Source organism: Carassius auratus, chromosome 15 (assembly GCF_003368295.1).
Source record: "Carassius auratus strain Wakin chromosome 15, ASM336829v1, whole genome shotgun sequence".
Lineage (NCBI taxonomy): Eukaryota > Metazoa > Chordata > Actinopteri > Cypriniformes > Cyprinidae > Carassius > Carassius auratus.
Window position 1 is genome coordinate 17,947,010 of NC_039257.1, and position 12,222 is coordinate 17,959,231.

Sequence of the window (12,222 nt, forward strand, 5' to 3'; positions counted from 1 at the left end):
TGTTTCTAATGCAGAAAAGCTAGTTCATGCATTCATGACCTCTAGACTGGACTATTGTAATGCACTTCTAGGTGGTTGTCCTGCTTCGTCAATAAACAAGCTACAGGTAGTCCAAAATGCAGCTGCTAGAATCCTTACCAGGTCAAGAAAATATGATCATATTACGCAGGGGTGGCAGTGACTCAGTGGTTCATGTAGGTTGTCTACAAACCGGAAGGTTGGTGGTTCAATCCCCGGCTCCACCTGACCAAGTGTCGAGGTGTCCTTGAGCAAGACACCTAATCCCAGCTGCTCCTGACGAGCTGGATGGCTAACACCTCAGTCGGTGTGTGAATGAGTGAGTGAATGGTAGAATGTGAGGCAAATTGTAAAGTGCTTTGGTCTGTTGTAGTCTGTTGAGAGCACTGTATAAATGCAGTCCATTCCATTTACCCCTATTTTACAGTCTCTGCACTGGCTACCTGATAAGTTCCATATCAGTTACAAATGATCATTACTTACCTATAAGGCCCTAAATGGTTTAGCTCCTTTAACTAGCCTTCTACCATGCTACAGTCCATCACGCTCCCTAAGGTCACAAAACTCTGGACTTTTGGTAGTTCCTAGGATAGCAAAGTCCACTTAAGGAGGTAGAGCTTTTTCACATTTGGCTCCCAGACTCTGGAATAGCCTTCCTGATAATGTTTGGGGTTCAGACACACTATCTCTGTTTAAATCTAGATTAAAAACGCATCTCTTTCGCCAAGCATTCAAATAATGTATCTCTTAAATTGTGACTGCAGTTGTATCTGATCAAATGGGATAAACTAATTAATTTTACTTTGTTGGAACAGCAGCTATGCTAATGATGTCTCAATGTGTTTCTACGTATGTTTTGCCACGGGATTTACATCCTGTGGTAACTATGATTTACACAAGATCCAGTCTAGATCCAGAAAACCTGAGAAGAGATTATGCTGACCCCTCAGAGGACCCCAGATGAAGCTAACTCTGAATCAACAAACATAACTAACAAATATTGCTACAAGTGTGACTGCGTCATATAATAACTGCTGTTAATAATGTTCATCGTCTGGCTGACTACGTCTTGTATTCATTTTTCTGAAAAATCCTGTCATATGCGCAAAACTGACAGTCAACACTTATAAGCTACTACTAAATATTGTAGAAACTTAATTTCCTGTAAAGTTGCTTTGTAATGATTTGTATTGTAAAAAGCACTATACAAATAAACTTGAATTTAATTAAAATAAATGAACTGTTACACAACATTCTAATTTATTGAAATGCACCTGTACTTCTAGCATTTCCAGGCAGTTGATGTGGAATTATATTCGCTGGCTGGGGAACAACATGCTCTTGTCAAAATTGACCCTGAGTCCCAGGCACTCGAGATAGCTGGGTAGGAGTTTCCTGCGTGATACTACTTCAGCCTACGACTGGGCCAGAACAAGCCAGTCATCAAAGTAGTTGAAAATGTGGATTCCCATCTGTCCCAGAGAGAGCCACGTCCATTTACTTCGTAAAAGTGTGGGGCGCAAGGATCTGTTTCAGCATAGTCATCCTGAATGACCTTTTCATGAGGGCGTGATTTAGGTGTCTGAGATTGAGGATAGGCCGGAGACCACTATCCTTTTGGGGACAAGGAATTAGTGGCTGTGGGAACCTGACTCCATCTGAGCTGGGGGAACCATTTCTATGGCTCCTATCACCAGAAAATTAATCACCTCTGAGCACAGGATGTGTGCATCTTTGCTCTAAACTGAGATGGGAACCACACAGCTGAATCATGGGGTATTTTTAGTGAATTGCAGTGGATAAATACATGTTATTGTTTCCAACACCCAGTTTGGCACTACAGGGATGGCCTGCCAGGCATCAGCCCGTGTGACAAGGGGTTGGATTAAATTGAGTGGCTGGTCATCGTATGGGAACCCCACACTCAGAAGAGGAAGTTTGCTTTCCCTGTAAATGCTTCAGTAGACTCAATGCTTTCATAGCAGATCAGTCAGCCGCCGTGCGCACTGTCTCAGTGTGGGCCTAGCCCAGACACGTCAAATTTGAAGCTGTCAGTGATATTAATAATTAGTGACGGGATTCTATTTTAATCCACCTAAAAAGATCAAATCGCTCGTTTGAAGAGGAGTTTTAATCTTATGTGTAAAAACTCTAGTACTGTAGTAACTGTAGTAAGAGTGGTCTTTCTTCATCAGTGCAGCTTCAGTGTGGGCATGGCCCAGGCAAAAGGGGCGTTCAAATACAAAGCTGTCAGCAATATTGATCATTGGTGACAGCGTTCTGCTCCAAACTGCCGAGGAAGATTGAGCCACTTGACAATGAGGGGCGCCGATCCTCATATGTAAACACATTGGCAGATCAACGAGCTGCATGGAGAGTGAAGGGGGGCTTTGATGGCATTAAATCACTCAAACCTCATTATTTATACCCACAGGTTCGCCATTTCTACCTCTGAGTAAATGGGAGGAGAGAAACACAAGAGCGGGGGCAAATTAAGCACACATTATGTGTTTTGGCATGAGATTGCTCAAGCCTGATCACTCAACCCACAAGCTCGCCATTGCTTCCTCCAAGGTAACTGGGAGGAGAAAAGCATGAGAGCGGTGAGGCAGGGCTGCCTTCCACGAATGCCTGGCAGGCTTTGGCTGAGCTTTGTCACCATAGGCTCATGCAGATCCACTACCAAGCCTTTGGTTCATTTTTTATACATTGCACGAACCAATGGCTGTGTAGTTTCACTGAGTTTGCTGATTTTATATTCAAGTTAGTGCTGGCTGCAGATAAAGTTTTAGTTTTTGGTAATTTTAATTTCCATGTTCATAATGAAAAATATCCATTGGGGTCAGCATTTATTGACATTCTGAACTCTGTTGGCGTTAGACAACATGTCTCAGGACCTACTCATTGTCGAAATCATACTCTAGATTTAATACTGTCACATGGAATTGATGTTGATGGTGTTGAAATTTTGCAGTTAATTAAGCAATAATATCTCAGATCATTATTTAGTTTTGTGCCAACTTTATAACTAAAACTGTAAATTCTACTTCTTGTTACAAGTATGGTAGAACCATCACTTCTACCACAAAATACTGCTTTGTAAGTAATATTCCTGATGTATCCCAGTTCCTTAGCATATCCAAAACCTCAGAACAACTTGATGATGTAATAAAACTATGGACTCTCTCTTTTCTAGCATTTTAAATACAATTGCTCCTTTACGCTTAAGGAAAATTAAGGGTGCTTTCACACTAGCACTTTTGGTGCGCACCCGAGTTCGATTGACGTCAGAGTTAGGTTCGTTTGGATGATGTGAACGCTGTCTTCTGTACTCTGATGCGCACCTGTGAACTGTACCCGAGTCCACTTAAAAATGGTGGTCTGGGGTACGGTTCATGTGAACCACTTTTAATGACAAATTATTTGATGAAAATGTGTGTTTGTGTGTGTGTTTCACTCACTTTCCTGATGAGCGTGACTGACACACTGCATGCAGAGAGCTGTACATCTCATTTATGTTCGCCTTCAATGTTCTTTAGAGCATATTCAGTAGATTCGTAAGTAAGACGCAAGTGCCATTATGTACCGAAGCTTTATAAAAAAAAAAATGAACAGTTCAAAAACTTAATACATAAAAGTGCAGAGAGTAATGTTATTAATTTGCCGCTTCTCCTGCGCTGTCGTTACCAAGCAATGGGGTAAACAGTGCTGGCTTGATGACGCAAGCGAACAGCGGTTCGGACTCAAATATTATAATATGAACACAGTCCAGCGGGGGCAGGGGGAGGGGGGAGCAAACTAACTTGGGTTCGGACCAGGCAAGTGAACCAAGTGTGAAAGCACCATAAGGTAAACAGTCTGACACCATAGTATAATGACCACATTTCCACCCTAAAGAGAGCAGCCCAGAAAAGGAGCACAGCTGGAGGAAAACAGAAAAGCATTAACTAGATCTGATTACTTCTCATCTCTTGTACTTGCTACATCGTTAGAAGAATGGCATCTACGCTAATATTAGTCTGTTTCTCTCTTATTCTGAGGTCACCGTAGCCACCAGATCCAGTCTGTATCCAGATCAGAGGGTCACTGCAGTCACCCTGATCCAGTACGTATCCAGTACAGATGGTGGATCAGCACCTAGAAAGGACCTCTACAGCCCTGAAAGATAGCGGAGACCAGTACAACTAGATGAGCCCCAGATACAGATCCCCTGTAAAGATCTTGTCTTGTCAGATGACCACCAGGACAAGACCACAGGAAACATATGATTCTTCTGCAAAATGTGACTCATGTCCACACCCAGTGGCTTCTCTCTGTCCTGACAGAACGGTGTTTCCGTGTTTTATGTCTTGTGAGTCGCAGTGTTTCTGTATGACGTCATCGCGTCTACCTGTCTGTAAGCGTGCATACAGTCGCCAGTTTCTGCTCGATGTCGGCAGAACCGCATTTTTACTATGCTCAACTCAGAGGACTGTAAGAGACTGTTGTGTTTTTGTGTTCACGGAAACATGGCTCAGCAACAGCGTTCCAGACGGCGCTATTCAGCTCGACCAGCTGACGTGCTATCGAGCGGACAGAGCTTTGTCAAGGGAGGAAAAACCTGCGGCGGCGGGCTTTGTGTTTGCATCAATTACGCGTGGTGCCGCAAAACTGTTGTGATCAGAAAACACTGCTCACCCCTGGTGGAGTTTATGATTATTAAGTGCCGGCCGTTCTATCTGCAGAGGTAATATACTGCTATACTTCTCATTTTGGTGTACATCCCCCCGATCAACATCATCAGCAACAGGAAAGACGCACTAAATGAACTGTACCAGCACATCAGTGAGCAGCAGACAGCACACCCTGATGCTTTTCTCATCATAGCTGGGGATTTCAACCATGCTGGAAAAAGATTGTGTTTCCAAAAATACATCAACACATTAACTTTCCAACATGAGGTAATAGCATTTTGGACTTTGTTTACACCACACAGAGAGGAGCTTACAAAGCCCCCTCCTCCCCCACCTCAGAGCCTCAGACCACATGACTGTAATGCTAATGCCTGCATGCTCATTAGAGTAGCCAAACCAGTTCAAAAACAGATTTAAGTGTGGCCAGAAGGATCATCAGAGGTTTTTCAAGACTGCTTCAACACAACTGACTGGGACATGTTTAAGCAGGCAGACACTTACAATAACACCACTGACCTCCAAGAGTACTCGGAGACTGTCACTGCCTACTTCAAAAAGTACATTGATGATGTAATGGTCACAAAAACCATCACTGTCCGGGCCAACCAGAAGCCGTGGATGAAAGGGGAGGTCTACAGACTTCTGAAGACATGGAATGCTGCCTTCAGAGCTGGAGATGAGGTGGGCCTGAGAACAGCCAGGGCCAACCTGTCCCGCGGCATCAGAGAGGCTAAGAGACAGCACTCCAGGAGGATAGCCCATCAATTCAGCGACAGCAGAGACACTAGGAACCTGTGGCAGGGGATACAGACCATTATGGACTATAAGCCCCCACCACGGACCTGTGACAACAACATCTCTCTGCTAAATGAGCTGAACACCTTCTTCGCTCGCTTTGAGCAACAAAACAGCACCACTGCACAGAAGACTCCACCTCCTCCCGGCGACCAGGTGATGATGCTGACCCCAGACAGCGTGAGGAGATCCTTCAGCAGGATCAATGCACGCAAAGCTCCGGGTCCTGACATCATCCCTGGGCATGTACTGAGAGACTGTGCAGCAGAACTCACTGATGTCTTCACAAACATTTTCAACATCTCACTGAGTCAGGCTGTTGTTCCCACATGTTTTAAAACTACCACCATCATTCCAGTTCCGAAGAAGCCATCTCCATTCTGCTTCAATGACTACTGTCCTGTTGCACTTACCCCCATCCTAACGAAGTGCTTTGAACGACTAGTCATGCACCACATCAAGTCTGCCCTCCCCCCCTCCCTGGACCCCTTCCAGTTTGCATATCGGTCCAACCGCTCGACCGATGATGCCATCTCCACTACCCTCCACTCAGCACTCACACATCTGGACAAAAAAGGACTCATATGTCAGAATGCTGTTCATTGACTTCAGTTCAGCATTCAACACAATCATCCCTCAACAGCTTATTTACAAACTGATCCAACTGGGGCTCAACACTTCGCTGTGCGACTGGCTGTTGGACTTTCTGACTGGAAGACCTCAGGCAGTACGGTTCAGCAGCAACACATCCAGCACCATCACACTGAACACTGGGGCCCCCCAAGGATGTGTGCTGAGCCCCCTCCTCTTCACTCTGCTTAACCATGACTGCACACCTTCACACAACTACAACCTTTTTATTAAGTTTGCAGATGACACGACTGTGGTGGGTCTCATTAGCAACAAAGATGAGACAAACTACAGGAGCAAGGTGAGCCACCTGGCCAGGTGATGCAGTGACATCAATCTCTCTCTGAACGTGGAGAAGACGAAGGAGATTGTTGTAGACTTCAGGAGAGCACACACTCAGGATGTTCCTCTGACCATCAACGGTGCGTCTTTGGAGAGAGTGAGCAGCACCAAGTTCCTGGGTGTGCACATCACAGAGGAACTCTCATGGACTGAAAACACAGCAGCACTGGCCAAGAAATCAAATCAGTGTCTCTACTTCCTCCACAAACTGAGGAGAGCCAGAGCCCCACCCCCCATCATGTACCCCTTCTACAGAGGCACCATCAAGAGCATCCTGACGAGCTGCATCACTGTGTGGTATGGCGCCTGCAATGCGTCCTGCCGAAAGACTCTGCAACGCATAGTGAGAGCAGCTGAGAAGATCATTGGTGTCTCTCTCCCCTCCCTCCAGGATATTTATGGAACCCGTATCACCCGCAAAGCCCTCTGTATCGTAGGTGATCCCTCCCACCCATCACACAGCTTCTTCAGCCTGCTACCATCAGGGAGGAGACTGCAGAGTCTCCAGGCAAGGACCAGCAGATTGAAGGACAGCTTCATCCACCAGGCAGTCAGAAAGATGAACTCACTCCCAAACTTGCCCCCCCTCCCCTCTTCTGCCCCAGAACTATGAAGCCCCCCAGACCCCCCCACACACTAATATACCAGTCACTTTGTGCAGCACTGGTCTGCTCACTACCTCATTCTCCATGGAGCTGACATCATTCCAACTTCATCAGTCAGATAAAATAACTGCTCTTGAGCCCTTTGTCACTTTAATCAGACTTAATAAGCTATTGTTTGTGCACTAAAAAATCTTTTATCTGCAATGTTGTTCACTTCATTGATTTGCACTCTATCTGCCTTTTGCCTTGCACTGCTTTATTTAACTTTATTTTTAATTTTATTACATGTCTTTTTTAACATTCCCTTATTGTATAGTTGTATCTACTTTTTATATTTTGATCTAGATTTTTAGGCTTTAATTTTAATGTTATCTGTGTGCACCGGGGGTCTGAGTGTAACGCAATTTTGATTCTCTGTATGTATGTATTGTACATGTGGAAGAATTGACAATAAAGCAGACTTGACTTGACTTGACTTACAGCGATATTGTTGACTTGAATACAAATGATTGCATAGATACAATTTAAACTGAACTGAGCTGAATGATGACATCACTGAATTAAATGATGAGTTGCCTTTAACTGTCATTTTGCATTTTCCTTTGTTTTCCTAATTAATGTAGTTCAGTTGCTTTGACAAAATCTATTTTGTTTAAAGCACTATATAAATAAAGGTGACGACGACTGCAGTATTGAAAAAAAGGGTTCAGTTAAGGAGAAAAAAGCTTTTTCTAATAAAATAGTTGTCAGCATTAAAAGATGTTGCTTTTTGAGGTGCTTTTATAATTGTTGCTTTTATAAAGCAACAATTATAATTGTTGCTTTTTGAGGTGCAAATTTAGTTTGATATTAAAATAACAGTACGTTTATGTCAGTTATTTTACCTACAGATCAATTGTTGCTTTTTGAGGTGCAAATTTAGTTTGATATTAAAATAACAGTACGTTTATGTCAGTTATTTTACCTACAGATCAATGCTTGTCGTACAGATTTCTGCTCATTCAAAACCGATACAGGTGAAGTAGCACATTACATTTGTATGAATGCATTATTGAGAGAGTGATTGAGTGTGAAGTGTTGTAGTACTTGTTTAAATCATGCTTTCATATGAATATATATATATATATATATATATATATATATATATATATATATATATATATATATATATATATATATCTAGAAGGAAACAAATTCCTTGAGAACTATAACTTCCCACTCATATTCATTGTCATCATAGCCTTCACATTCCTTCTGATTTGAGTGATCCTTCCCTATCATGCTAGCTAAATATGTTTAACATGAATTCTTGCTAAATATCCAGTTATATTACGGGATGCTGGCATGTATTGTACTCCATATTGTGATGGAGTGGTGGTGGAGCGCTCTTGTGAAAACCACGACACTCCGACTTTTAATAAATCTCCAGTCAAAATCACACCGCTCCACTCGATGCTCTGCTCTGCTCACATACTCTGTAATGCAATGTTGTGTGTCCCAGCTCGAGGAGACAAAACCAATAAAGCCCATTACAAACAAAGCATTTGTTGCATCCAGTGGGGACATAATTAATGAGTATAATGACTTGCACTGCACAATGACTTGTCTTTTTACACGTTGCATTGCGTATAGCACTGCATATCGAGCCGCATAGAATTAAAACCCATGTCTGCATTGTGATCAAGGCAAGGCAAGTTTATTTATATAGCACATTTCGTACACATTGTTAATTCAAAGTGCTTTACATACAATAAAATAATAATGAAAAAAATATAATCACAAAAATAAAAAAAGTAATTTTTATTTAATTTAAACTTTAAACATTACTTAAAAATTGACTAAAAAGAATTTGAGATATAAGAGATTTTTCATAAAATACAGTGCAATACATAAAATACAGTGCAATCAGTTCGGACATCGCACTGTTCTCATTCAATAAATGCACAGTAAACAGAGGAGTTTTGAGTCTAGATTTAAAAGTGGCTAATGTTTTAGCACATCTGATCTCTTCTGCAAGCTGATTCCAAATGCTGGCGTCATAATAACTAAAAGCAGATTCCCCTTGTTTTGTGACTCGATCTTAATGATCTGAGTGGTCTGTTAGGTTTTATATTCAGTAAACATATCTGCATTGTATTTCGGTCCTAGGTCATTGAGTGATTTCTAAATGACCTTTAAAATCAATTCTAAATGTAACTGGATGCCAGTGTAAGAACCTGGGGACCGGTGTGGTATGTGAGAGTGATCCTGGACCTTTGTGAGCTGGATCTGTTTGAAGTAAGGAATATTATATACTGGATATTTATAATGCAACATATCAGCAAGAGAGTGTATTATTTTTTCAACATATATAAAATTCACTGTATGTATCCAGCTGAAGTAAACACTATAGGCAGTAAAACAGCCAACAATTTTAATTTCTTTTTACACAAATTACAATTACAGGGGCAGATTATCAATTAATAAAGACTTCTTTGTGAGGTTACTTCTTTGTAAGGCGTCTTTTGACCTTAAAAAAACTTTTACCACAGTGCATGATTTCGAAACTAACACATTTAAATGTGTGCATTACACAACCAGCTTCCATTTGTATGGCTTTTCTTATGTAGTAAACTTCCTCATTAGTGCAATGTGGCATGCTTGGCTACAAGTCTCATGAAACACAAGTCACAATAAAAAAGGTTCAAAGACTTTTAGAAGCAAGCAAAAAAAAAGAAAAGAAAGTTGCTTCTGTATTTTTATCTCACACTTGCTTCACTATTAGTTAAGTTTAAAGAATGGGTTTTTACTGTAGATGGTACATTATTTTCAAATGTGATTAATAAAGAATATCTTATTGTGGCAACTGGTCACTAGATAAAAGAAAGATTCATGCAAACAGGATTTTTGTTTTATGTCAATATTTCTGCCTACCTTTTGTTTATTATTGGTTATGTGGTATTATTTTAATCTCCAGTATTCATTAAGGTATTGGCTGGGGCATGATGTGTCAGGGTTAGAGATCTGTGACACAGACGCAGCCTTCTCTGCAAAGGTACAACTGAAAACACGCTGACATGTCTTGTTTTGTGGAAAATGTGTGGGTTTTTCTTGGAGACATGACATGGTGTCTGCTTACAATTTGATGTGTATTTATGATTCACTGAGACTAATGGAGTGGAAAATGCTTATGCAAGAGTTTAATTCACAAGATGACGAACGGTATCATGTTTGTCAACTTAACTCACACTGGCATTGAAGCAAAATAATTTCCTGTATGATAAAATCAAGTCTTGATGAAAAATGGTAGTCAATTAGTTTATAAACATAATTTTATATTGAGATTAGATTAACTACATATTCATTTGGAGCCCATGCACTGAACTTGCCAACTGACTAATAATTATTACTGTATAAACTTACTCAAGTCTTGGCGACATGAATTAGGTCTTGTTATCTCGTTGTAGAATAACTGATGGTGACGCAAACAGTTAACACTCTTCCAGAACTCAGAGTGTGCAGCATTGCTGTTAATGGTTCACTGGTGGAGCTGGTTACAAAGTCACTGATTCCCCCATCACACAATCCATTGTCTCGTGCTGAGGTGGTTGAGACCATGGAGGCCAGTCTGCAGATGCCACAAGGACACTAGCCAAACTTGACCATGAGAGACATTTTACTGAACTGAGTCTACAGTGAGGCACAGGTGATAAACTGCAGAAAATTGACAACAAGTACTATGTAAAAATTAATTTAAGACAATTTTAAGACCATTGCAATCAATTCGGGTTGCATAAAATACAGTGCCATTCATAAAATACAATGCAAACAGTTTGGACATCGCACACTGCTCATTCAATAAATGCACAGCTAAACAGATGAGTTTTGAGTCTAGATTTAAAAGTGGCTAATGTTTTAGCACATCTGATCTCTTCTGGAAGCTGATTCCAACTGTGGGCGGCATAATAACTAAAAGCAGATTCCCCTTGTTTTGTGTGAACCGTTGGTTTTTCCAAATGACTTGATCTTAATGATCTGAGTGCTCTGTTAGGTTTATATTCAGTGAGCATATCTGCATTGTATTTCGGTCCATGGTCATTAAGTGAGTAAAAGTATTTTAAAATCAATCCTAAATGTAACTGGAAGCCAGTGTAAGGACCTGAGGACTGGTGTGATATGCTCAGATTTTCTGGTTCTAGTCAGAATCTTGGCAGCAGCGTTCTGGATGAGCTGCAGCTGTCTAATGGTGTTTTTGGGAAGGCCGGTGAGGAGCCCATTACAATAGTCCACCCTGCTGGTGATAAAGGCATGAACAAGTTTCTCCAAGTCTTGACTGGAAACAAAACATCTAATTCTTGCAATGATTTTTAAATAATAGTATGCTGATTTAGTTACTGCTTTGACATGACTGAAATTAAGGTCTGTCTCCAGATTCCTGACTTGATTTTTAGTTGTTTGACCCCTAGAGTCAAGGTATGCATTCACCTTGAGAGCTTTAACTTTGTTTCCAAAAGCAATAACTTGTTTTCCTTGTTTAACTGAAGAAAGTTATGGCACTCTGTCTTTTAAAGTCTGCTCCATCTGAAAGCAGGTAATGGCAAACCACTAACCAGGGAACCAGCTTTACTGATGAAATTCACGTGACAATCACATGCGATATATCGCCCAGCCCTAGTACAGACTATGAAAAAGACAATGCAGAAAACCTGAGTGGATGTGGCAGAAACTGAAACTTGAAATTCACTATAGCATCTATAAAGACAGCCTCCATGCTTTCAATGTGTAACTAGCCACAGCTAGACAGAGTTTCTTCTCAAACCAGATTCTCAGTCAAATGCTCTCCAACAGCAAATGCAATGAGTTTGCTTCCTTCTTTTCTGAGAAGATCATTAATATTAGGAAGGTGATTAGCACATCCTCAAGTAATGCAGAGGTCGGCAGCAACATCAAAAAGGAGATACTGTCTATTTTTGAGACAACTGATAGCAAAATTTGGGAAGATATACAGTAGTGCAGCACCTAAAATCGTCAACCTTCAATCTTGACACACTTCGCACGTCTTTTTTCAAAAGTGTGCTAAACTGTTTAGAAGCAGATCTCTTAGAAGTGGTAAACGCCTCACTTGTTTCTGGGACTTTTCCAAACTTTCTGAAAACTGTAGTTGTTAAACCCCTTTCTGA